This window comes from Rhineura floridana, chromosome 1, assembly GCF_030035675.1.
Source record: "Rhineura floridana isolate rRhiFlo1 chromosome 1, rRhiFlo1.hap2, whole genome shotgun sequence".
NCBI lineage: Eukaryota > Metazoa > Chordata > Lepidosauria > Squamata > Rhineuridae > Rhineura > Rhineura floridana.
In genome coordinates this window covers 261,069,792-261,096,486 of record NC_084480.1, presented here as the reverse complement: position 1 = coordinate 261,096,486, position 26,695 = coordinate 261,069,792, and the positions used below count along the sequence as shown (strand labels likewise).

The window sequence follows — 26,695 nt, the reverse complement described above, 5'->3', positions numbered from 1 at the left end:
GTTAGCAATCCTAGTGGCACCTGTTCCAAGAGATATGCAAACCTTGCATTCCTTTTTGAGTCTTACTTTGTGGTATGCCAAATTTATTCCAAAATATGCATCTGTTGTGGAACCTCTTCAGGAATTGTTACAAGGAACTTCAAGTTTGATTTGGACAGCAGCTGAAGAAGTCAGTTTTGAGAAAGTGAAGGGCCTGATTGTTAATAGTCCTGCACTTGCATTATTTAATCCTGCATTACCTGTAATTGTGACAACAGACGCTTCTGCTTATGGACTGGGAGCTGTACTTACCTAACTTCATGGGAATAATACTGAAAGGACTGTGGCATTTGCATCAAGAACACTTACTGAGGCTGAGAGGAAATATTCAGCTATTGAAAAGGAAGCACTTGCTTGTGGTTGGGCTACAGAAAAGTGGAGGATATATTTATGGGGCCATGTATTTAAATTACATACTGACCTTTAACATCATTATTAACTACAAAAGGAGTGGGACGAGTAAGAAACTGTATTGCCAGGTGGTCAGCAAAATTACTTTCCTTTACATATGAAATGGAGTATAGAACAGGCTCCCAAAATCTGACAGCTGATTGTTTATCTCAATTGCCTTTACCACCATCTGAAATCCCATTGGAAGGTGATGAAGAAGTAGTTGCATTTATTGCTACTACTCTTACTGCAGCTACACAAGAGCAGTTTTTAGCTGTATGTCTGGCATGCCCAATACAACAAAAGTTATGGGAATTCTTGACAGGCAGATGGCCTAATAATCAAAGAAATCTTGACCCTGCTTTGCTGCCTTATTTTAGAATATATAATAAACTCTTGTTGCAAGGGGGTTACTTATTACACACCAGCTACGTGTTCCAGAGGAATTACAATCAATGTTCATACATTTGGCACATGATACCCATCAAGGGATTGTTAGAACTAAACAGAGACTGAGAGATTTGTATTGGTGGCCAGGGATGGATTCCCAAACTGAGGCAGCTTATAAAATCATGCATTACTTGCCAATTACATGATAAGACATCAATAACTCATGCATCACCACTACAGCCTGTTCCATTCCACACTAAATTGAATGTGGCTGGAGTTTTAAAATCTAACACAGACAGATCCTTCAAATCTGTTATGAAGGAGGTTGTTGAGGAAAAACAAGAAATCTAAAGGGTATACAGACTATTATTGGGGTGCTAAGGAACAACAATTTGAATGTGGCTCTTTTGTTCTCATTAAGAAACCTGGAATGTTACAGAAGGGAGAATATAGATTTACATCTCCTTGTTAAATTGTTAAAAGAAGAGGCTCTTATAAACTTTCTGATGGTTGTATGTGGAATGCTTCTTATTTGGTTCCAGTAGAGTATAGAAGTGAGGCAGATGAACAGTCTGTGTTAGATTATTTTTCCATGCTGCCAGCATTGCAGACTCAGATCAACCACAGAGTGAACCAGAAAGACAGCCTGTCTGAGTTAGACGACCACCTACTTGGACTAAGGATTATATTATGGGGATGTGAGAGTATGTGGATTTCTTATGAGAAAGAGATATGTGGAGTTTCCCTTTAAGACCTCTTTGAGTCAGCTGAGAGTAATGGCCAGCTAAAGGGATGTAGCTCATTAAAAAGAGGTGGCAAGCATAGTGAATTATGTCTAGGCCTAAGTATACTCATTATTCTGGTTTTGCTTGTACTTAGAATAATTTTTTTAATTACCTCTTGCCTCACCTCTTGGACATAACAAAAGGGTGTCGCACAGAGAAGGGCCAGGATCTCTTCTCGATCATCCCAGAGTGCAGGACATGGAATAATGGGCTCAAGTTACAGGAACCCAGATTTCAACTGAACATCAAGAAAAACTTCCTAACTGTTAGAGAGGTATGACAATGCAACTAATTACCTAGGAAGGTGGTAGGCTCTCCAACACTGAAGGCATGCAAGAGGCAGTAGGGCAGCCACCTGTCAGATATGTTTTAATTAGATTCCTGCATTGAGCAGGGGGTTGGACTCGAAGGCCTTATAGACCCCTTTCAACTCTACTATTCTATGATTGCACTGATTTAATCAACTGTCTACTGTTGCCTTGGTGGGTGAGCCTTGATAGGAGCAGGATAGAGGGAGAACTGTTGGTTCTGATGGACTTCTCAATGGCTTTGAACACCATCGACCAAAGTACCATTATGGACTATCTTGCCAGGATGGGACTTGATGGCTTAGTGTTATTATGACTCTGGTCCATTTTGGGGTACAGTCCCAAAAGATGCTCCTCGGGAATTCTTATTTGCCATTTGGGCTGTTGGCTTATGGAGGCCCACTGGACTCCCCAATGCTTGCAGTGCTACAATGCCACAGACCATAGCATGGCAACTTGAAGTCCTCCATGTCTTCAGCTGTGGAATCCAGCAAGTCGGGACTCACTATGTAGGTTACTTACTCCAAAGGCAGGCTTTCATTCCAATGCAGGGGCCTGATGTCCTTGATTCTCTATGGGGAGGGAAATGGCTGACATGGAGGAGGGTGGGGAGGTAATGGGCTGGATTTGTGCACTCTTTTCTCCTGGGTCCCACATCTTTTCATCCAGCTCTCACACAAAAAACAGTGTCCTGTTTCTTGGCCTCAGCATCCCGCCCTCCATGTTTCAAAAGCATAATTCTGATATTTGTTTTGCTTTGCTTGACCATTGACTACAATTGGATGTGAACTGGACTATATACTCATATTTAACCTCTCTTATGCTTCTTAATTTTGTGGGGTCAACATGATGACATTAGCCCTAATGTCAGAATCATTTTTGATATTTAGCTGCTTCTAAGGATTTCCCAAATGGTAAAAAAGACAACAGTTTTCTAGTGCAGAAATGCTATTTACCTTGCTGTCATTTTGTTGCTAATCAAAAATCTGGCCAAAGTTTGTATTCTCTAGAGCTAAGATAATAACAGACTGGAGAGTTTTGTCAGTGGTTTGCTTTGCTTTGCAGTATGCTTGTTACACCACCGTATAATCGGAGCACGTTGATATATACTGAGCAGAATCTCTTAACTGCACAGAGCACTGCTGCCTAAGCAACTTATTAAGAAATGCATATACAAAGATATATTTTCATGAATGTAACTTTGCTTTCTGATTAGCTGAAGTATAAAAGCCTGTGCTGACTCAGTACCAGTGAGGTTTGGTTTTCAAATAAATATCTATGGGTATGTTGTCACATTCTCATGCAAATTGTTCCATTGCTCATCCTCGCCCCCTATTAATACGCAGGAGACACCAGTACAATCTTCTGTACTTTTAAAAGCATCTTTTTCATTTAATCTGTTAATAATTGTTATATTAAAAATGCTTCTTGATATTGTTATAATAGTAATGGTTTATAACAGGGGTCACCATCGTTTTTGGGCAAGAGGACACATCTGGAATTTTGAAAAAAGTGCCATGGATTCCAATCACAAATTGGCTGCCCTGAGGGCATGGCATATCATAAATTGGCTGCTGCAGGGCATGGTATAATACAAAATGGCTGCCAAGGGGGTGTGGCATAATGGCTGCCATATTTAAAAGAGCAGAAAAAGAGACAGGACCACAAAATTCAGAACAGATGGGCATCAAAAGGAATATTTAAGGGGGCATATTCAATGCAGAAGAGGCTGAACTAGTGCAAACAGGAGCTGAGCTGTCAGAGCAAGCAGTTGTTTGTGTATTGTGGATTTTGAGGGGATATTGAGGCCTTCTGTGGGTGCCATAGGAGGCATTAGCAGGCACACTGCATCTGCAGGTACTGCGTTGGTGATTGCTGGTGCATAATGCTACAGTACAAATAGGTTGGATGTATGCAGTCCATTCCTAATTGTGAATTATTTCATTTTATTGTGTTGAAATACCAGTTTCTAGCTACAGCAAAAGCATTTTAAAAGAGGTACCATGTGGTGCAGCTGAACTAGTCTTCGTGGATTTGGGCAGCTGTTTCTTTCAACCTCACATGCTACACAGAGTTGCAGTGAGCATAAAAATGCTACCCTAAGCTCTATAGCAGAAGTGTGCCTTGTTGCATTTAGCTACAACTGTATGCCACTCAGAGGCACGTTACCAAATTCTTCCAAGCTACAGAGGAAGTGGATTGGACTGTGAAAGACCAACCCAAATGGTGTTTGCATTTTTACAAATTTGTAGGGCAGTACAATATTTTAGAGAGGAGGTCAGATCTCCTGCTCCCCTGGTGCATTCACTATAGCTGCCCAATTTCCCTGCTTTTTAAAGTTTGATAGAAATAAATGTTGGCTGTAGGTATATTCTTAAACTGCAAGGTTTTTTGCCTATTAGTGAATTAATTATAGCTTTTGGTTATAGTATAATTACAAGGAAAGCTGAACTGATTAGCTTTTTGAAAACTTCTCTTAGATAAGCATTCATATAGGGAGAAAAACATACTGGTGTGTCCGCTTCCCTCCATCGGTACTGTGTGGCTCAGAATTCCATATTACCAGGAAGGCCAGGGAGCTGTCGATTAGGTCAGAGATCAAGGCTTTTGAGATAGCAAGGAGCTGTCCAGCTAAGAAGACCTTGAGAGCTGTACAAGAGGAGACATTCCACCAATAGCTGCTGTTCCCCAACTGAGCAGCTTTATAGCTGCTCCTGGAGTTTTCAGAGTATTGGCAGGGGCCTGATCATGACATTGTGCTGGATCTGGCTTTCTCCTCCTGAGTGGGACTTAGGGATAGACGGACTCATGCTGCCAAAAGGATGCTGCTCCCTCAGTTCTGGACTTCCACTTGTCTTCACATTATTTCTGCTCCTGAGTTCCCAGGGATGATCTTGGAGAGTATGGAGCTGGGGGAAAGGGGATCAGGGTACATTAAGTCCCCATAACCTGTAGCCTACTTAAGCACAGTGTCTTCCTGGGTAGTAGACTTGGTGGCGGCGGGAGCATTCTCAGTGTTCCCTGGCTGTCCTTGAAACTCATAGGTTTAACGAACAGTGATACAGCCCTCATCCATATGGGGCTAGTTGAGACATAAAGGGGATGTCACAGTATGAGCCAGATTTCCCCAAGGTTTTTTGATTGCAAATCAAACCCTAACCTCTTAGTGCTTGGAAAAGGGAAGAGTAAATTGTGGATTGGGAGGAAGCAATATTTAACCTTGCTGGAGACAAGGCAGAGCAGCTAGTGGGAAGTAGGAGAATGCTCTCTATTGCCAGGAAACTTGGCAGGCATGGCAGCACAAGGGCAGGGTCACACAATTCACAATCTGTGCTAAATGACTCCAAGGCCAAGGATCAAGGAGCACTAATGCAGAATATATTTCCTTTGTAGAAGTGCAGTGCCAGATCACTGGAAACATTCAAAAGGACAGTTTTAGTGCTCTGCCCCCCTACTTGAAATTGCAACTTTGATTGTGTGCCTGGAGGCCTGATTACACAGTTGACAATCTCAGGAGTGCCGGCATGAGGCAGGGGGTTATGTAGGCTACTGTTTATTGGCTCATAAAGAAGGAGCTCTCAAAGGGGCAGAACAGCAGTTTCAGAAAAAGAAATCTACTAGGCATATACCCAATAGGTATTATTAACTATGGAAGTAACAAGATATGCCACAGTGTAATGGCTTGAATGGTCAGATCATAATGCTAATTATTTAGTCTTTTAGTTGAAGTCCCCACAGGATATTAAACACTGCCAAGCACTTACTGTTGCAACAGCTAATTTCTAGTTCAGTTCCTTTGCCAGAATATCTCACTGCAAATAGAGCTTTCATGGAGCCAAACTGCAGTGTGCTTTAGGCTACATATGAATTAATCTACTGTAACCTAAACTTGGCAACAATGTCAAATCTGGGCAGACTGCTAGGGGACAAATTTAGGCTTCTATCACTGAAACCCTTTCCATTTTGAATAGGGTCACTTTTGTCCATCCACAGCTGTGCTTATCTTTTTGAGGTTTGCTGACTTCCTGACGTTAGTAGACACTGGTGGGCAGATCACTAGATGGTTCCTTAGATAAAAAGTCCTCTGCATAAGGAACATACAATGTTTTGTGTTTTGCTCACTGTTTGGCACACCTCAAGCATCAGATAAACATAAGCAAAGTAGCAGCAGGAATAGAAATGGCAGGAATAGAAGTGGTACCCATTGTGTGATGTACAGAGTAAAGTTCCCTGGTGAAAATTAGTCATGGGAATTAAAAGGCCTTTCAGGGGCCTCTTATATTTAAATCTGCTGATTCCATACCATTCAACATTTCTCAGATGAAAATAGGGATACACTTGTTCTCAGTCCAAGGATCACTGCCCAACCCTTGCAGAAGGCAATCATTTACTTTACAATAGCTGTCCTATACTGTGTAAAAAACGGAGATGGTATTTGTTCTTTCAGCTAAAGATATGTCAGAAGAAATGCAATTGTTCTACCATCTTTTTCAAAATGAGTTTCTTCTCATGTGAAATGGCACATAGTTCACTGCATGGCACATTTATGTCCATGGGTGTGTGCTGCATTTATATGCATGTGTAGCACTTAATGCATCTAGCTTGAAACTCAGAGATTTGATTGCTCTGAAACAGGGACTAGGGGCCGGATTGCTGAAGGACGACCATTCTTTCACAAAATGTTCACAAAGGCAAAAGAGGAACAGTGATTTACTAGAGATAAGAAGCAGAAAATAGGGCCTGTCTCTGGCAAAAAGGGCCTGCTGGAGAGCTATGTGATTCAGGCTCAGCAGAGGATCTTTACACTAAACTGGCACTTGTTTTTCAATCCCTATAGAATCCTTCCACTTGATATTAGATATTGCACTTAACTCATATTGTCTTGGACTTATAGGCACATTACCTGCAGACCCATTCCACATATTGTGTAGCAGCACTCCCAGTTTTGTGACTAAGTGTACACTTGACATTTTCCTACTATTAGTGTTCACATTGCCTTAGAAAGTATAAACAATTGCAAAAGCATGTCATAGTGCACCAGTAAACCAACAGTGAAATGACATGATATACTACATAGACTCAATATAAAAGTGTGAAAGCTACTTCTTTTGTTAAGCAGTAGGGCTCTCAGCAGGCACACATTTCCTCATTTGTGTGCATCTGTGAGAAAAATCACATCACTAGCAAAGCTGCTCCCCAATTGTTAAAGGGATTAGATATCTAGATATAGATATAGATCTGAGGAGAAAAGACAATGTGTAAAAAAAGGGGGAGAAATGATCAACCTGGGTAAGAATGTGAGAATTCAGAGGGTAATGATCTGGATTAAAAGCAAACTGTACAAGTCCATAGATAAAGCAAACTACACTCACATAAATGTCTGCATGCTCATATACAAGTTGTCATGCCCTCTTCAGGAACAATGCTCTTAAACAACGAATACACCTGTCATGGACCCAAGGAAAACCTTTGGCAAGATCAGGAGGATGAAGAGTGGGTTGCAGATGTTGGGGAAGGGGCTAGGGAAATTCTGGGGAGACACTTCCAGAAGTCTCTGGCAATTCTTGTGAAGTTAACATTGTCTACCACCCTTCCTTGTCTCTGATAACTAATGAGGTTCCCTCGCTGGCACCCAGACCTAGCTGTTGAACAGATAACACTTAATGAACAACCTGGAGTCTTCCAGAGAGAGGAAAGTGAAATCAGTCTGTCAGAGCCTGAGTTTACACTTTCGCCAAGGTCAAAGCAATTAGAAAAGAGAAAGCTTCAGAAAATGCTCTCTGCTTCTAGGAATAGCCTGAGCCTTGAAGCTAAAGCAACAAAGTACTAGAGAATGCTCTGACAAGTATGTGCTGCCCACCTCTCTTATATTTAGGATGGGTGGATGAGATTAAGGCATAGTGACATCAGTCTGACATTGCCTCTTCATGCCTAGTTTTTATCCTGAGAAACATAGCCTGCTGATGCTTTCACCTGTCTAGTTTGTATCCTAAAATATGCCTTGCCTACCTGAGATATGTGTAATCTTCTCCTCTCATGTATCCTGAATGCCTAGAATGTCTGATGTTATGTTCCTGTACTGAGTTCTGGAATAAAGCTCATTAAAAATCCAGCCTTCGAGTCCTGAGTCTCCTTCTCTAGTTGGGAGCCAGGACAATACCATGGTACTGGCTTTATCTAAATCTTGATTATTTATTCTGTTCCCTTATTTGACACCTGGTATAGCACAGTGGGGAGGAGAGCCTGGCTGGGAGTCCAGAGTCTGTGAGTTCAAATCCCCGCTCGTGTCTCCTGGGTGTCAAGGGTCAGCTAAAGATCACCCCCACAGTGAGTGGCTCAGGGGTTACATGCCCTGCCACCTGTGCACCCGTGGGCAAGCTGCATAGTCCCAAAGAGCCCAGTTGCCCCCAGCTGGCAGTTGCAGACAAGGAAGGGGCTGGCTTGTGCAGCTGTGGCAAGCTGAGCAGGCCCTAGCCAGCTGGGAAGGACTAGCCTCAGAGGGAGGCAATGGTAAACCCCCTCTAAATACCGCTTACCATGAAAACCCTATTCATAGGGTAACCATAAGTTGGGATCAATTTGAAGGCAGTCCATTTCCATTCCATTTTCTTATTTGACAATGAGTTTCTCTGTGCAGATCCATATGAACTTATGCTAGATAGATAGCAATCCTTATTTGAAGTATAAGAATACTTGATTAGGTGACTATTTTAAAGCCCATCTCCTCCCCATTTATTTGGATAAATGAAGTGTCCTTAAATGGGATCAAGGTTCTGGTTTTGGCGTACAAAGCCTTATGCAGCTTGAGGCTAGGATGCACGAAATCTCATCTTACTCCTTTTATACCCAGTTGATCACTGTACCCTGCAGGTGAGGACCTCCTGCAGATACCATCTTATCAGGAGGTCCTTTCTGCACATCATAGGAAGTGGACCTTTAGTGTTGTAGAACCTACCTTTTGGAATTCCCTCCTCTTAAATATTAGACAGGCATAATTTCTGTTATATATTTGGTGCCTACCTTCCTCTTTCAACAAACCTTTTAAATGAGACCTTATCCCAGTCTGCATCTGTGTTGGAATTGCTATTTAAGGTGTTTTTAAAGCTTTTTAAAAAAGATGTTTTGTTTTAATATATTTTAAAGTCTGTTTTTAAGATGTTTTAGAGTGTTATTAGTGTTTTGTTTGCTGCCCTGGGCTCCTTTGGAAGGAAGGGTGGGATATAAATTTAATAAGTTCAATAAATAAATACAAAAATAATATTGAGAGAATAAACTGTTTCCTGAATAAGAAGTAAGTCCTGTTTGTATTAGTGGCTAGGTAAATTGATGATGATGAACATAATATATCCTATCTTCTAAAATGATGCTTCTGCAAAAACAGCCACCTACTTGTTGCTAAACTTTTTTGGTACCATGCCAACTTTCCGTGAGACTGAGGAAATCTAAACTGTTACCAGCTTTCCAGTGAAGCCATTACTTCTTAACCAGAAGAAAGCAAAGTAGACATGGGTAGTAAATGATTTCTTGAGAGAGCATTGATTAGAAAAATTACTCTGTGCCCTTGAATCATTGCCATATCCACAGTATCTCTGTATCACTGCTGATGGATAACATTGCTGCAAATTGAATGAATAAGCTCCTGGAATAATGTTGCAAGGCAAATATGTATTCTCCAGAGATACTATTAGGTCTAGGATTGAATACAGAATACTTGGTAAGGTTAGAGTGTTTATAGGTATCCTTTATGTTATAGAAGCAGAAGGCTTTTATCTGATCTCCTCCTCAAGACATCTGAAGAATAAAAATTAACATATAATGCAGAGGTATGGTCAGTCAGCAGGACTTCAGATCAGATATTTCTCTACTGAAGCCTTCTGTTGATCTCTAAGAAAAATACATTGATCAGGGTATTTTTGGGACTAGTTCTTATATATTCTAATGCTACCACCAATATATGTATAATTGATACCCATTTTATATTTGCTTCTTAACTGGGAAATTTTAAGATGTTTTAGAGTGTTTTTAGTGTTTTTGTTTGCCACCCTGGGCTCCTGATTTCCAAAATACAAAAACAAAACAAGAAAAAAAAATAAAGAGTTACATCATGTAATTACTAACAGAAGGTAATGCATTTAACATATGTTTCCTCTTTACATGTAGGAAGTCATATATGTAAGATCATTAGGGTGAGATATACATTTAATAAATAAATAAAATAAAAAATACAGTTTTACATATCTGGGATTATATTGTTTCTGAAACCACCAACTGGAGCTGATAAATATTGGGCAAGATAAATAAAAAGTCTGAACTGGTTTAAAGCAGCTTCCTTTTCAGACTTTTCCCCACTGTTTGAATTCCTTTTTATTCTTTGATACCCTGTTATTCCTCCTTTATTCCAATAGACACTCAGTTATTTCTGCATTTTTTCACTTCTGCTTATTGAACATAAAATGCAAAGCTCACACTGTAATTATTTAAATCTAAGACATGGCACATTTCAAATACTGAGTATAGTCACAGTCACCCCTTCTCAAAAGCAGGTACTCCCAGAGGCCCAGAGAGGTCCAGGCCACATCTAGCTTTTGAGGCTGCTACCAATAATAATAATAATAATAATAATAATAATAACAAATTTGTTGTTGTTATGTCCCTTCAAGTCGATTACAGCTTATGGCGACCCTATGAATCAGTGACCTCCAAGAACATGTCATTAAATCATCCCGTTCAGATCTTGTAAATTCAGGTCTGTGGCTTCCTTGATGGAATCAATCCATCTCTTGTTTGGCCTTCCTCTTTTTCTACTCCCTTCTGTTTTCCCAGCATTGTGGTCTTTTTTAGTGAATCATGTCTTCTCATAATGTGTCGAAAGTATGATAACCTCATTTCATCATTTTAGCTTCTAGTGACATTTCTGGTTTAATTTGTTCTGACACCCAATTATTGGTCTTTTTCGCAGTCTATGGTATGTGCAAAGCTCTCCTCCAACACCACATTTCAAATGAGTATATTTTTCTCTTATCCGCCTTTTTCACTGTCCAACTTTCACATCCATACATAGAGATAGGGAATACCATGGTCTGAATGATCCTGAATTTAGTGTTCAGTGATACATCTTTGCATTTGAGGACATGTTCTAGTTCTCTCATAGCTGCCCTCCCCAGTCCGAGCCTTCTTCAGATTTCTTGACTATTGTCTCCATTTTGGTTACTGATTGTGCCGAGGTATTGATAAACCTTGACAAGTTCAATGTCCTCATGGTCGACTTTAAAGTGAGATAAATCTTCTGTTGTCATTACTTTAGTCTTTTTGATGTTCAGCTGTAGTCCTGCTTTTGTGCTTTCCTCTTTAACTTTCATCAGCATTTGTTCCAAATCATTACTGGTTTCTGCTAGTACTATGGTATCATCTGCATATTTTAAATTATTGATATTTCTCCCTCCAATTTTTACACCTTCATCTTGGTCCAATCCTGCTGTCCGTATGATATGTTCTGCATATAGATTAAACAAATAGGGTGATAAAATATACCCATCTCACACTCTTTCCAATGGGGAACCAATCGGTTTCTCCATATTCTGTCCTTACAGTAGCCTCTTGTCCACAGTATAGGGTGCGCATCTAGACAATTAGATGCTGTGGTACCCCCATTTCTTTTAAAGCATTCCATAGTTTTTCATGATCTACAAAGTCAAAGGCTTTGCTGTAATCTATAAAGCACAGGGTGATTTTCTTCTAAAATTCTTTGGTCCATTCAATTATTCAGCGTATGTTTGCGATATGATCTCTGGTGCCTCTTCCCTTTCTAAATCCAGCTTGGACATCTGGCATTTCTTGCTCCACATATGGTAAGAGCCTTTGCTGTAGCATCTTGAGCATTACTTTACTTGCATGGGATATTAAGGCAATACTTTGATAATTACTGCATTTCCTGGGATCCCCTTTCTTTGGAATTGGGATGTATACTGAATGCTTCCAGTCTGAGGGCCACTGTTTAGTTTTCCATATTTGTTGAAAAGTTTTTGACAAAATTTGGACAGATTCAGTCTCAGTAGCTTGTAGCAACTCTATTGGTATGCCATCTGTTCCTAGTGATTGGTTTCTTCCAAGTATTTTAAGAGCAGCTTTCACCTTTCATTCTAAAATTTCAGAATTCCTGGTTCTTCATCATATGGTTCCTCCATGAATGAATCTGTCATCCTGGCATCTCTTTTATAGAGTTCTTCAGTGTATTGCTTCCATCTTCCTTTTATTTCATCTCGGTCAGTCAGTGTGTTCCCCTGTTGATTATTCAACATCCCTACCCTTGGTTTAAATTTCCCTTTCATTTCTCTAATCTTTTGGAATTGGGTTCTTGTTCTACCTTTTTTGTTGTCCTCTTCTATTTCTATTCAATAACTATTGTAATAGTTCTTTGTCCCTACATACTAGTAGCTATATTGTTGCATTTAGTGTTCTGACCGTGTTTATGTCTCTTGCTTTCGCTTTCCTTCTGTCTGTAACCATTTTAAGAGTTTCTTCAGTCTTCCACTGAGGTCTTTCTCTCTTTTTAACTAGAGGTATTGTCTTCTTGCATTCTTTCCTGATAATGTCTCTGACTTCACTCCATAGTTCTTCTGGTTCTCTGTCAATTAAGTTTGAAGCCTCAAATCTGTTCCTTATTTGGTCTTTATATTCTTCTGGGATGTTAGTTAAATTGTATTTTGGCATTATGATTGCTTTGTTCTTCTTCTTTAGCTTTACTCTGATTTTCGATACAACCAGTTCATGATCTGTACCGCAGTCTGCTCCTGGTCTTGTTTTCACAGCAAGTATGGAACTTCTCCATCTTCTGCTACCAGTTATATAATCAATTTGATTCTTGTATTGACCATTTGGTGATGTCCATGTGTACAGTCATCTTTTCGGTTGCTCAAAAAATGTATTCGCAAGAAACAAATTATTAGCTTCACAGAATTCAGTAAGTCTTTCTCTTGCTTCATCTCTGTCTCCTAAGCCCCATTTCCCCACAATTCCTAGTTCTTCTCTGTTCCCTACTTTTGCATTCCAGTTCTACTTTTGCATTATTATATTAATTAATAATAGACATGAAAACAAAATAAGGCACCAAAAAGAGTGAGTGGTTTGTTTATATAATCAACTGATCTTGAGAGGACATGGTCATCATGATCTAATCTTGTGCCATCAGAATAGATATATTTTAATTAATATTTATGAATATTTTAAACTTTTTTGTTCCCTGATACAGATTTTGACAAAATCTGTATCAGGCAACAAAAAAGTTGTCTTTTACCAAATCACATCTTAGTTGCTTAAATTTGCAGCTCTAAGCTGAAAAACAAGTTGTGAAACTTATCACATGGCAAAAGATTAACCAATGTCTACATTTGAAGTCCCCTTTGAGCTTAAGGCCCTGGGCCAAATGGCCCTCCTGCCCCCAACCCGGATTAGCACTGCTCAAAAAGGATATTGGAACTGAGAAAGGTATAAAGAAGGATAACTAAAATGATCAAGGGGCTCAAGAGCATTCCTTACAAGAGAACACTGCAGCACTTTGGGCTTCTTTGGTCCAAGCTATATGAGACATAGCTGTTAAAAAAAAATGTAGTTCACATGAGACATAGGAGAGTCCACACTGTCTATCCAATTCCTGGACCTGAGAACCACCAATCTACAGCACCTCTGTCTTGTTTTGGGATTCAGCTTCAGTTTACCACCTCTAGGCAAGGGTAGATGGAATCAATTAAAAAAGCCACTATCTGTTGGCGTGTGTAATGAGGATGATATTGCAATGAAAATAATTCAGAAACAATTGCTTTTCCACTAACATGTTATAATAATTTTACTTGAGGAAAATAAGCTGGTATCAAATTATGGCACGTGAAATGTAGTGACAGAGACAGAACAATCTTGAATATTTTTTTTTATAATCTTCTTGTTCTACCTAAACTCATTGATGTTCTGAGACATGGAGGGCTGAATTATATATTCTAGTTGCATTCATTCTTATATTAATACATTACAGTTGAGCGAGTTTTATAGTTTCTACCCTTACAATTTCAGGCTGATGCATTAATACTAATACAAAAATCGATCCAAATTAACAGGCCATTGGAGCAATATGAAGCATCATGAACTATCATCAATGATTTAAAACTTGAACGAAAAAAAGAGAGGATTCCTTGAGTGTTTTTACCTGGCTGCAATATATTCTTGAACTCTGATAGTGCCTTTTGCTAGTCTGGATGGCGGACAGAGAGGGGTGTGCAAGTGTGTGTAGAAACTAGCCTACTGTACAAAGGTAACATTTACATTAATTGCTCCATCCGCTTTTGCTCTGGTCCCACCCACCACTGGCATGTGGCCCCAGGAAGGTTGCCCAGAAGGGAATGTGGCCCTTGAGCTGAAAAACATTCCCTACCCCATTGTATGCTTTTATTTGTTTGTATGTTGTAAGCCTAGAGGCTTTGGTGTAGAGGTTTTGGTGTAGGCAGCTCATCAATCTAAGAAATAAATAATACTGTTCCTACTGTTATATCGATATCCCAGATGACTAGGAAGAGTTCCACTGTAGCCCTAGGTCTTATTCTTTAATGCTGTGATTAAGTACAATATTAGGGAGTATTAGACTTCATATGGAGCAGGAGCTCTAGGTCTGCTTTTTATTATGTTCAGTAATGAACATTACTTCACAAATGACTCTGTTTATATGCTCCTCATGCTGTTTACCTAATCAGCATGGTTTCATGGCCAATAGGAGCACCAGTTTTCATACTTGAAACCAGAGAATGCCAGCATCCTGGAGTTATAGATGTAGGAGGGTTCAAAGAAAAAAACCCAGACCAGAAGTATTATTATCATTATTGTTATTTCCTGCCTTTCTACAAAGTATTCAACTTGGCTTACCATGATGAAATTTAAAACAAGATAGTACAAATAAACAGTACATGTTATCATAAACCTCTTTGGGCAGATATAAAGCAAACTAAAACAGTAGTGGAAAACAGGCCCATAATCAAAAAAGCAGCAGCCATTTTTAATCCTGATAAAATACTTGAATTGAAGAAGCTTATTGACATAAAATTGTCTTCACTGCCCATCTAAAAGCAGGCTGAAGTTTTTCACCTTTTTTACTCTAGTTCTTGTTCTGTTCTTATTCATTGTCCCCAAATTCCCAGAGAAATAAGGAGTTGGGTTAGCTGTACAAGCAGTGCTGACTTATCCATTAGGCACAGCAGGCACAGTGCCTAGGGCCCACGATACTTTTAGAGGCCCACGAAAATGTTTTAATTTCTTTTACAATCAGAAGGGAAAAAATGAACTTTTAGGGTCAAAGAAAATCTTTTAATTTTTTTCTCACATCACAAAAAAATGAAATTTTTAGGGCCCACGAAAATCTATTAAATTTTGCCTAAAACAGAAAATAAATAAAATGTTGAAGTATTTAAAGTTATATCAAAAATAAATTTTAATATTGATATTATTATGGAGGAAGGGGCCCACGAAGGCAAAAGTGCCTAGGGCCCACGGAAGTCATAATGTGGCCCTGTGTCCAAGGCAACATAATGGATAGTTCAATGAAGATGTTGACCTAGTGTGTAGCACCTGTGAGCAAATTCCTTTTTAGGGATCATTATGAAAGGGACTGAAAATAAAAGTGCCAATATCATAATATTGTTATACAAATCTATGGTGAGACCACACTCGGAATACTGTCCACAGTTCAGTTTACCTCAACTCAAAAAGGATATTGTAGACCTGGAAAAGGTTCAGAAAAGAACAACCAGAATGGTTAAGGAGTTGGAAAAACTCCACTATGAGGAAAGTTTACAACAATGGTGCTTTTTAGTTTGGGGGGAAATGGTGAGGAAGGGGGAGACACTACAGAGATATATAAAGTTACACATCGTGTGGGAAAACCAGATCTCGATAAGGTTTTCTCCCTCTCTCATACTATGGGGACATAAAAGGAAACTTAATGTTAGAAGATTGAGGAAAAACAAAAGAAAGTATTTCTTCACCCAACACAAAGTTAAACTATGGAATTTGTTCCCAAAAGATGTAGCGATAGCCACAAACATGGATGCCTTTAAAAAAGGGATTAGACAAATTCATGGAAGATAAGGCTATCTGTGGTTACCAGCCATGATGGCTATGTTGTACCTCCACTGTTGGAGATAATATGCTTCTGAATACTCACTGATGGGAGTCGCATATGCCTGTGGGCTTCTCATAGACATCTGGTTGGCCACTGTGAGAGTGGGATTCTGGACTAGATGGCCTAATCTTTTTATGTTCTAATGAAAGGGCATCTAGGAACAATTGTGTCACCAGCTTGTGACTTCTCTTTTCCAGATGTCAACCAAGGTTCTGACTGGATCACTGGCCAGAGCAGCAAGAAAACCCTAACAAGATATGTGTTGGGCCAGATATAATCTGAGAAGGAAGAATGCATGAATACCTATCATGTAGGAAAGCACTGATGTTGCAGTTATAAATTTCCATGATGTTAAGCCTGGAACTTGTTATATTGGAAGCAGCCCTATGATTGTAATCCTATGCGCAGTTACCTACTGAAGAATGTCATGTTTCTGAATAAATGCAGAAATTGTGCTGCAGAAATCTCATCTTTGATAGATGGAGACTGAAGTAAAGGCTTCATAGTCAAGTTTGTGCTCACAAAGAAAATGTAATAATGAAAGAATGCCACGCAGTGTCTTAATTTACTCCTTCTGTATTGATCACTAAGTGGCAGCTATCCTTTTCAGGCCTTCATTCCTTTTGTTTGAGAAGATTTAATTCTGAAGCATAGTTAACTTATTTGTGTATTTCAATATCTATGAGAAAACACAGCTAGGCCTGCTGAGAGTAGTTGGGATTTGAATAACTATTTTGAAATAGCTTAATATTTACTGTTGTTGTCTCTACTGTCTTGAATATTTCATGTCACACAATCACCAGTTCAGTAAACAAAGCCAAGAGAAAACAAATATACAAATAAAGCAATAAATCTATAGCTAATAAAATTAATGTCACAGTTCCAAGGGCTTTGTGGTAAGTCTCACTGATTTTAAATTTTAAACATTTTTAAGATAGTCATTCTAAGATTATGAACAGCTAAAGACAAAGATGCATTCACACTGACATTTAACAGTGGATTTAGAATGAAACCTGCACATCAAACTTCCCATTTAGTGGTGGGTTTACTTATTTCTACTGGTAGTTTCATCTTAAAACCAGCTAAGGCATATCTGTAATTGCACAAATCCTTATCTATGTTGTACATTATCACAATGAATGTGGGAAGGCTTGTCTCATCCCTTTGTTGTTCATTTCTGTAGATCTTTCTGGTCCTTGGAATAGGTGATTCAATAGTACACCAGCTATATTTTTTATTTCAAAATTTCTTTTATTTCATTATTTCAACATTACAAGTGAACATAAGCTAATCCTTCATATATCTGGCCACCCCACTTATTGTCATCTACCGGATACAAATCTTGTGGATTTGCTTTGAGTAGAATATGAGTATTGGTTTGTTAGCCTAAGAATTTTCAAGAGGGAATGAACATATAAAAATGTGTGTATAAATATCTAAAATGATCTTCAATTAAATTATTTCAAACTTCATGCTCTGTGAATCTTTCAAAAATATTTTTCTCCCTCACAAGGTCTGCACAAGGGGTAATTTACCCCCTTTAAAATATGAACTGAATCAACTGTGTTATTTTAGAAACAAGGGCTATGATCCTATACACACTTACCTTGGATAAGCCCCATCAAACTCAGTGAAACTTACTTCTGAGTCAATATGCTTTGGCTTGTGCTGTTAGATGCCCAAATGCATGAAAGTGTGAGCCATTTCTTACTCATAGTGATGACTCACATTTTCCTGCTTGCAAATTTGAATAATAACATTGGTAGTCATCCCTTACATTCTACAGACACAAAATGAGTGTGAGATATTATATCAGTGGGATACTTGTGGACAGATGCATGCTAAAAAGATAAAGCCAAGAAGGGATACTTAATTTCTCAAGCTAAATGTCCATTTTTTCTCCAGTTTGACCTGAAGAAAACACTTAAACTTTCACCCAAAAACAGACCAGCAAATGACATCAATAACTGTAAATGTCAAATATGAAACTCTCCAAACAGCCCACTCAGTGTAGTTAGTGTCATACCACCCACTCTTAGCATCAAGACAGTAATTTATGTAAGTTGTACAGCACGCACAAGCAAATGTGGCTCATGATGCAGGCTAGTTCCAAAGGAAAAAGAACAAGACTGAAAACACAGCTTTTACTGCTGTTATTTTGCATTCCTCTGCCAGATTGAAAATTACCATGTAGCCACAAGCAAGGGCCAAAGGAGGTGCGAATAGTTGGCTGCTGGGCCAAAAGCACAGCCCTATCTTCTGGCTATGAAGTAGGGGAGGTACTTCCTCTGCTTCTGGGAAATAGGCTAGCAAAATGTTTCCTGCAACAGTTTTTTTCTCTCTCTCTCATAATGCTAGAACATCCACTGACGGTGAATGTTGAAAAGATTCAGGACAGACAAAGGGGAGTGCATCTTCATACAGCACACAGTTGAACTATAGAAACTATCTGCTGTTCTGAGATGTAGTGATGGCTATCAGCTTTGATGGTTTTAAAACAGATTTAGATAAATTCATGGCTAAGTTAAATTTCTACTGTTGGAGGCAGAATGCATCTGAATACCAATTGCTGAGAGCCACAAGTGGGGACAAGTGCTGTTGTGTTCATGTTCTGTTTGCAGGCTTCTCATAGGCTGGCCACTGTAAGAACAGGATGTTGGACTAGGTGGGCCTTTGGTCAGATCTAGCAGGGCTCTTCTTGTGTTCCAGTTTTGGGAACCAGGGACTTCCCTTAATCATGGCCAACAGAAACCTCTTTTTGTACAATACTTTTTGTCACTATGAGAAATTTGCTCAGGACCATTTTGTCCAATGACATATGAGGAAGTAAGCCGGACTCTCATTTTTGCCCATAAGAGGGATTCAGTAATCAATATGCTTGAACAGACTTTCATTTCTATGTCTTTCTCTGTCAGCAAAAAATATTTAGCTGAAACTGCAATGTATAAAGGAAACACTATGCCAGATGTCTCCAGAGACAGCAAAAAGGGAAGTTGTGGTTAAGTATGGGCAGTGTATAAGAATTTTGGTCATTTTGAGTCTGATTCTAGCTAAGGCAGGACAAGAAGACATGTGATAGTGGGTGACAGTGGGAAGGTACATCTGACATGTGTAAAGGACCACCCCAAAGTGTGATATGTTAACCATTTATGGGATAAGATCTGGAATGTTCTGTGTGATGCATGTACAACTATATAAGCCTGTGAGTCCATGGTTCAGGAGGGAGACTCTCTTGACTCTCTCTCCTGATGTACATCAGTATTTTCTTTATTGCAATAAACTTGTCAAATCAACTGCTACTCCTAAATTTGATCGGTGAAGTTATTTTCCTTCCACACATTCTATCAGGATCATTGTAGAGCATTGCTTGGACCACTGCAGCCAGCACTTTCCCATGTTGGCAAAAAAGTATTTTTTTAAAAAAAGAAAAGTTAATGCACTTTATTACAAAAATAAGTCAAAGCCCCACCAATAATTGTGAGTTTCTTTTCATCCCCACCTCCTATTTTTCATCCCTCCCTTACAAAATGCACTGAAAAAGCTCTGTTCAGAACTTGAGCATACCACTAGAAGTGACACCAGATATATGTGAATGTATCTCCTGAAATTCTTTTTGGGAGAGTTGGGATGAAAAACAGCCTTCAGACAGGATTTGGATTAGGGCCACAGTGTAGGAGGAGAGCAGTCATCCCTTTCCTTAATATAATCCCATCCCTATTTGCTATTAGTTATACAATACAGCCACCCCATCCTCGCCCCAAATCAGGGAGGCATTTTGCCCTGGGTAACAAGCATAAGATGAATGGGAGAAACTTTCCTCCTATATTCTATGACCCTGATCTAAATCATGCCTTCCTCCTACAACTGCTGCTTATGGGGGGGAGAGATGCTGGAAACGTGGATCTTCCAACATCATATCTAACTCATCTCTTAGTGTGTGTCACAGTTTCAGGGATTCCAAATGCTTCAGAACTTTGGGTAGCTGCTCTTTCCCTCCTTCAGGTACAGACTGAACTTCCTTATCTATCTTCCTCTCAGACCAGATGGAAGGGGAGCTGGGGAGGTAGATAATCCCACCTACCACTCCCCGCCCATTTCCCTTATCCTCCTTCAAGAGCCACCCTCTGCCTTCCTCATTTCTCCTCTGCCTCTTTCCCCACTCCCATGATTCCTTCTGAAGTATATAAGCCATTGGAAGGAGGCTGGAAACGTGCAGCCTCTCCTTACCCCCTACCCCCTGATACCTAGCTGTCAGTCCACCCAGGCTGATTACTGGTTGAGCTACTTGTGAGCAAGCACCAGCCTAGCAGCTTCACAGCATGGACAAAACTGGGCTAATATGATGCATATTTCCTAGCAATTGCCAGTAGCAATAGAGATGCTACCAATATTTAATCTAAGTAAACACTGATGCAAATCTGGCAGTTCTTCCTCTGATGAAATATCTGATGATACTTTTGAAAGAAACCCCAAAGCCTGTGATGAAACTAATAAGATGTGCATTCCTGATCTTGACAAACAGCCCACAGGGTTTAACGGTAAGCTCCAAGTAAGCAACTTCATAGGATGAAATCAAAGAATGGACTGAAGTGGGTTTTTTTCCTTCTAGGGCCAGATCACCCCACCCCCATTCCAATCCTTCCTTGAGAAGTGGAAGGCCTTAAAGGGACAGGCCTCTGGCTTACTTAGAACCTAGCATCCCTTCTTTCTGAAATTTTCTCTAGGCACATTGTCTGGGTTGACATGAGGCTGTGGGTTCCTGGTGTGGTCAGTTCTTCAGCAGATACAGACTCTGAGAGTACAGACATGAGGTAATCCAACTATTGGGAAAAGTAGATTGTATAGAACCAGGGCCAGCCCCAGGCATGCCGGGGCCCTTGGGCACCAGCCTGCCCCAGGCCCCGGCACTCCCCTTCTGTGATTTGCAGCAGGATTGCTACTGCGGATCACAGGGCAGGAGATCCCAAGCCACCTGCCATTCTCCCATTCTACTTACCTTTCTCTGTGCAGTTTTTTCAGCGGTGTGCACTGCACGCAGAGGTTTGCCATCAATCAAGATGGTGACCGAAGTTTCCCTAAGGGGCTGAAGTCTCTGCCGCCATTTGGTTGATGGCATGCATGCCTGCTACCCAGGGGCCCTTGGCCAGTGCCCCACCTGGCCGCCCTTTAGAACCGGCCCTGTATAGAACAGCAACTTACCACAAGTTTACAACACTATGGCCTGTACTAAGATGGTTAATAACATGTCAAAGAGAATCACTAAAAATAAAACTATTGTTCCTAATTTTTAGGTTTTTGAAGTATTTTATATTTTCTGGTCCATTAATTACTTGTTACAATGTAAGGAGGAAGATGTGATTATATTAGCCCAGTGCCTATACCTCCAGTGCCTTCAGATATCTAGAGGGCTGTTATAAAATCCTTCTGCAGCATATTTTAATCCAGAGAGTAATTTGCATCTTTTAGAGATCCCACTAAAAGTGCATTCATGCAGGTATTTCTCAGATAGTTAAAACTGTTAAAATTATGTTTCATACTAAACAGTTCAAGTAGAAAAGAAAAACCTGAACGTTCTGGGGTGCTCTCAGTGTTTGGCTTAAAAGATGGTGGATATCTGAGTATGCATAACATTTCATAAAACACTAAGTGTGACTGCTTCCTTCATTATACAATTTCACATCAGCTTCCAGTTTATTAAGTGGAAACATTACCAATTGTCAAGAGGCAGAGACACAGAGTGAGAATACAAAATTGACATGGAATGTATTGTTATCTCAAAGGGGAGGGGACTAGCATGTGTCAAGTGTGGAATTTTGTTGTTAAAATGTAACAATGTATTTATACAATCTGACTTAAAAGTGGTATTCTGTTGCATCAGTATGTCATTCAGATCTTAAATTGGCATCTTTTACCATTTACCTCATGTATGTTATCCTGCTATTGGCTAGAGTCGCTTCTGAATTATTCTATGACATTTATGTTTTCTTCAACTAACAGAAGGGTTATGAAAATGGGCATTTCTTCATTGTCAAGTAAACACAGTCTGACTTTTTATACAGAACAATGAGTTGAACAAGTCCCAGGGGGCCACAAATTGAGTTGCATTCCTATCACAAGCCATCTGCTACCCCTATTGCAAAAGAAACAACTTTCACATCATGGCTGCTTCCAAAAGAACTAAAACTACCTTCATGTAATGAAGGACTATTGGGAAAAAGGACATGCTTCACACAATAATTTGGACCCTTTTTAACATGATCTTCAAAAGAAGTCAGTCATGTCATCAGATTTCCTCACATTCATGAAGTTCTGTCCTGGGCTTTCACACAATTTTGAGAGTTACCAACAACCACTAAATAATACTACACAATTTTGCTTTAATTGACCTTTACACGGTACACAATCCAAGATTCATCTCTGGCTTCACCATGTTTCACTTTATATCTACTTTCTGCCTAACCAGGAACCTGTATGTTTAGCTTAAGGTATTATTGGAGAACCTCTGGTCTGTGGGTGTTATTGGGCCTGCCAGGCCTCCCTATTTTGCCTGCCAGTCATTTTAGCCAAGCCATGCCCCCCTCTCCTACACCTGACATCATGCATGAGGTCAGGTGTGGGGCAAGCAAAGATGCTTCTAAGCCAAGAAGGGGTTTACAGGCTCTCTGCAAGCCTTGGCTATTAGTTGATTAGTGGCAGTGCTGCCAGAGAGCTGTGTGTGGTGCTTGGAAGCCCTGATGATCAGCTTATTGTTGGGGCTTCCCACACAGTGCATTGGGTGAAAATGGCCCATTAGCCAGATCCAGTTTCCCACTCCTGGATTAAGGCATGAGACAGATCTGCGTAACAACAGAGCTTCATATTTTCAAAATTGGGGATCAGCCATGGTTTTTTCATCCCAGAATACTAGATGTGACCTGATATCGGAAAGCATTAAAGAGAGCAATTCAATCTGCCTCCTAAATGTAGACCTCAAGGTCTCATGATCCAGCCTATATTTTTTTAAAAAAATCTTTCTCCTCAAGCTCCAGCTCCTGGTTTGTGTAACACCTCACCTGATGAAGCGATCAGGAGAACTCAAAAACTTGCAGGCTATTCTGTGACATTTTAGTTGGCCCAAATAAAGGTATTGCCAATGTATGGATTTGGGTCCCCCACCCCCGCCACTGACGCCTTAATGCATCAACACAGCTCCCTTCACAGATTAAACACATTTTTTCAAAGCATTTTGTGCTGACTATTGTCATATGCAGGGTTACATGAGCAGATAATCACTTTCCTATACTAGTAGGATGGATAGCCAAAAAGTTATAAGAAAAAGTTCATCCTGATTTCATACAAAACGACACTCCATAAGAATATGCTATTATCAATGTAAAGGGTTTCTCATACTTCTTGGCCATGAATGATTAAGAAATTGAAATTGGGCCCCAAATGGAAGCCTTTGTTAAACCAGTGACTCCTGTTAAATCTCTCTTACAGTGCAATACTATGCATGTTTTACTCAGGAGTAGACATGTGTTCAATGAGATTTACTCTCTGTCTCGGGTAAGTGTGCACAGGATCAGAGCCAACACCAGACATGACTGGGTGCTTGGGCAGCAGGCCTGTCCTGGGCCAGTGATGCCGTAGCCCAACACCCCCCATACAGGTAGCGTGGGGCTAATCCTGCCATGGATCATGGAGAGGAAGCTCCAAAGCACACATCCCATACAGACAGTGCAGGCTTCAATAAGCTCCTTGACATGGGAACCACCTACCCAAAGAGCTGTCTTCCCAGGATTCAAGCACAGTTTATTGGTCCTCATCTAGCCCACTACAGCATTCAGACACCAATATGTGAAGTAGTTATATATGTGCGATGATTCTGTCATTTATTCTAATAGGTAAGCAGCAGCTGAGCCATAAGCAGATAAGTTTACAAGTAAGACACTGACTAATCCTTTTGCCCAAAGGCTTCTTCTTTAGCCACTTTCTGTATTTTTCAGGAATGAATGCCCCTCTGAGTACCAATTTATGGAATAGTAAGTAACCATAGTACAACAGTTCATTATTTTACATTACAGAAGATCAATGTTAACACAGAAAAGCTGTGGAATGTGCTGCTTATTTATCTTTAACCAGTGCAGTACTAATCACTCACAGTGATATTGGCTTGGCTTTACCCAACTGTAGTTGACTAATGTGATTTTCCTAGCTACTTTTAACAAAATTAATAACAAAGCCTGAGCTTAACTGTTAGTGACAAAGATGCATGAGCGTGTGCATGTGCACATGCACACATATCTAGTCTAGAGAATAGATTCATTCCAGTGCAATTTTAAACAACTCAGTCAAAAAGTATTTAATCAAACACTTTATTAGCTAGTCTCAATATGTTGCAAAGCATTAGAATATTTCCCTCCCTCCCCCTTATTCTTTCAGTCAAAAACAGAAGTCTGGGAAACTCATTAAATTACTATTGCAACGGCAGGTTACAACTAGAAATATGAATGCCATGTGGTATAACGTTAGTCTGGAAATCTAGGCCTCAACAGAAGAAGATGGGAGTCTGGTTTACAAAGGTCAGATTGTAAGGCATTAATGGGGGACCTGTAACCTTTCAGATGTCATTGGTTATTAGATCCCTGACTGTTGGCCATGCCAGCTGGGACTGATGAGAGGAGTCCAATAGCATCTAGAGGGCCACAGGCTCCCCATCTCTGCTGCAAGGGATGTCATATCTAGCGCATATGTGCACATAGTGTGGCAAAACACGTTGATCAGGGCTTCCCTGGGAAAAACGCCTACTGATGTGATGAGATAAATATGGATAACCATTGATGACATTATCAGTGGGTCACAGACATGAGCCTGAAGAGAAAGATTGAGCAATGCAGTCCATAAGGAAGTGGAACATTACTAAGGGGGTAGAAGTGGTTTAAGATGTTGTGTAAGACCACTGGATTCATCTGCTGACATCACTACATTGTATGGAATAACCTCAATATTATAGGATAGCACAGGAAGCAGTTTGCATCTCTGTAGACTGGCTTTGCTGAAAATAGCATAAAAGGAACAGCTGGCAGAGAGATATCTCTAAGCGAGAACAATCTTTTACAGCTTCCTCCAGTGGTATTGATTTAAGACATTTAGGCTTTCAAAAAGGACTCCCTAGTTGATTGATTCCAGGGTAGCTTGCCTGTTCCATTGATGAAGTCTTGCATTTGCTGACTGGAAAAGGCCTATGTCTTGTTTCCACCTGAAACTTGGATGGACTGACCATTCCTTTTTACTGAAAATGTCAAGAAGGTGTAGTGAGCCGCAATTATTTGGTAATTATGCCTGTTGTGCCAGTGAGCTAGCAGGCAGATTTATTGTACTAGAAAGTAAAGATCATTGTGGTGAAGCCTTGTGAGCAGTTTTTGCTACACATCCACTCTCTGAATTTGGCATGACAGATGCTGCGGGATGCAAACAGGATTCCATATGATAACATTATCACTTGGAAGCCTTTCAAAGCACAGAAAGTTGTTGACACTGGAAGTCTTCATGTGGGTTACACCTTTTCCCTTTTGTGGTTTGGATTTCTATTCCCAAGTGCATGGTCTGTTAATCTTCTACACTACACTGTGCCAGTTCTTTAAAGTGCATGATGCTAATTATAAGTGAGACAAGAGATTTCAAACTAGCAGGGATATGATTGACTTCATTTTTTTTAATGCTACAGTCACAGAACACACTAAATATAGCTGGGTCAAAACTGATTGCTGCCAGTGACCAAAACTTTCTGTTCTTTGAAAGGGCTTCCAAGAGATAATGTTATCGTATAGCATCCTGTGTTTAGACCGTGGCTCTGCCATGCCTAATTCAGTTTTTGGCAAGACTAGATGAGGGGTAAAAACAATAAAGAAACTGGAGCAACAAAAATGCACGCTGGATTAAATTATGATTAATTTATCTGGTTTGAGAGGAAGGGAATGGATGGAGGAAGGTGCTATTGTGGTTACAAAGTTGTGATATTTCAGGATTAAGCTCAGCATTAGAAGTACTGGTGGCTCTACCTGGATTGAGACAATTGTTTTACACCTAGCCCAACTTTGTATCCTTTCATTTCCTCTTGAAAAACTCTAAGCATATTTTAAGGACAAGGGATCAACAGTCTAAACAGCCCACTGCCAATGAATTGATATAGTTGCTTGCTTTACCCATTTCTTCAGATATTTTAAATATCAAAACAGGTGAAATGTTTCGTAGTGAAACAATTTTTCAAAGAAAGCTAGAATAAAGCCTAATGAAGTATAAACAATCTTTTTACAAATGGTGGTCACATAGAAAGTAAACTTGAGGTGAAATCTGCAATCTTATAACTATGAGGTGTCTGGTAATTTGGGCCATAAATGTAATAAAAGGAACAAGTAGTCTTATTTGATGTGTCGACTTCAATCACAACCTGATAAAGAACTCCATGCAAAGTATAATGAAAATGTTTTTCTGTGACACGGAGAACATAATTATCACAATGTACAATTAATTTAGCTCTTCAGTAGTGCAGCTTGAGTCAATAAAACAGTTTCAGACACTTGTGGAAATTGAGTGCAAATATACATTCCAACATTTGAGACATAATCCCACCATAATTTAGGTTG

At 39.8% G+C, this 26,695-nt stretch overlaps 1 long non-coding RNA gene across 1 annotated transcript; it reads left to right on the top strand.

The window, feature by feature from the left end:
* Positions 1–1,669: 1,669 nt before the first annotated feature.
* LOC133372799 (uncharacterized) lies at positions 1,670–17,544 on the top strand. The gene is made up of 2 exons (XR_009759562.1): positions 1,670–1,878; positions 16,268–17,544. It is a non-coding gene; the product is annotated as an uncharacterized LOC133372799 (long non-coding RNA).
* Positions 17,545–26,695: the final 9,151 nt, after the last annotated feature.